Source organism: Rousettus aegyptiacus, unplaced genomic scaffold (assembly GCF_014176215.1).
Source record: "Rousettus aegyptiacus isolate mRouAeg1 unplaced genomic scaffold, mRouAeg1.p scaffold_m13_p_8, whole genome shotgun sequence".
NCBI classification, from domain to species: domain Eukaryota; kingdom Metazoa; phylum Chordata; class Mammalia; order Chiroptera; family Pteropodidae; genus Rousettus; species Rousettus aegyptiacus.
In genome coordinates, this window is record NW_023416311.1 from 94140395 (window position 1) to 94141738 (window position 1344).

General features: G+C 42.3%; 1 pseudogene; it reads left to right on the forward strand.

The window, feature by feature from the left end:
* Window positions 1-237: 237 nt before the first annotated feature.
* On the forward strand, window positions 238-885 carry LOC107507245 (annotated as a pseudogene).
* Window positions 886-1344: the final 459 nt, after the last annotated feature.

The window sequence follows — 1344 nt, forward strand, 5'->3', positions numbered from 1 at the left end:
GAAAGCTCTCGAGATGACTTTACGGGTCTGCAAAGGAAATCAACATAGACTCTAACGCTGCCACTCAAAGTGTAGACCGCCAACCAGCAGCAGCATCACATGAACATTTATTACAAATGCAGAATCTCAGGTCCCAGAGCCAAACTAATAAGTCCCCATGTAATTTGAACACACCTTGAAGTGCTCTGAACCAGCTTGGGAACAAGCACAACTTAGTATTAAAACCAAGTAGGTGACATGGCTAAGGCTGGGACTAAGATAGTCTCAAGCTTTAGTGTGCATAAGAATTGCCTGGAAATTGCATCAGCTTTCATGCTTGCAGTTAATATCATTGCCAAAAAATCTCATGTTGAAGGAACAAACAGGCTCTGATGCTGAAGATGAATGGAGCAAAAAAATACTTTATGTATTATGTGAATGATGGAGCATACTGATCATCTAATCATATTCTCTATGATCTTGTGCACTTGAAGGCCCTTCTGCAGAAGAGGCCCAAACTAATTGAGAAATATTTTCATCCAGCATATGGGGACCGACATGCGACAGCCTCAACCACATTATTGAGGCTTGCCCAAGTTGCATGTGGGTAACTGGATGCTCTTTGAAAACACAGGTGTTCACACTGTTGCTGCCGCTTCTACTTTCAATGGATTCCAGAGGCCAACTACCCACTTTGTGATGTCAGGGCCAACATGGCAATTGATGCAGCAAATCCGGAACCAAAACTTCCCACCCGAAATAGAGGAGCGGGATGTCAGCACTCTGCCCACGACCTGTGCCTGCGAGAGCTAGATGCAACGCCACCCAGCAGCCTGTGCTTCAGCTGGTATTAATGGGCAGATGCTTCAGCTGGTATTAATGGGCAGATGCTTCAGCTGGTATTAATGGGCAGATGCCATTCTTATAGCTGTTACTTATAACTTGAATAAAGGGATTTGTGGGGACCATTTAACTTCATTGCTGCTAGTTTTGAAACGTCTTTAATAAGTAGGGTTGGCACAGATAGAAGACTAAGAGATAGGGTCACGCTTGTCTGTGTTCCTATGGAAACTATTTGAATATTTGTTTTACATGGATTTGTATCCACTTTTCAAACATGCTACTAAGGAGTGCCTCTCAACTGCCGAGCAAGCATTTATAGTTGTACTTTGGCAGAAGGGGACAGAAGCTTAGCATTATGACCTGTTTTAAAAATAAAGTATCTTGAAATAAAATAATTAATTAAGAAATAATTGCCTGGAAAAAGATTTTGATTCAGTAGACTTCGAGTGGGGCACGGGAATCTGCATTTGTAGCAAGCACACAGGTGATTGTGATTCCAGATGTGTCAACTGGTTTAATTCT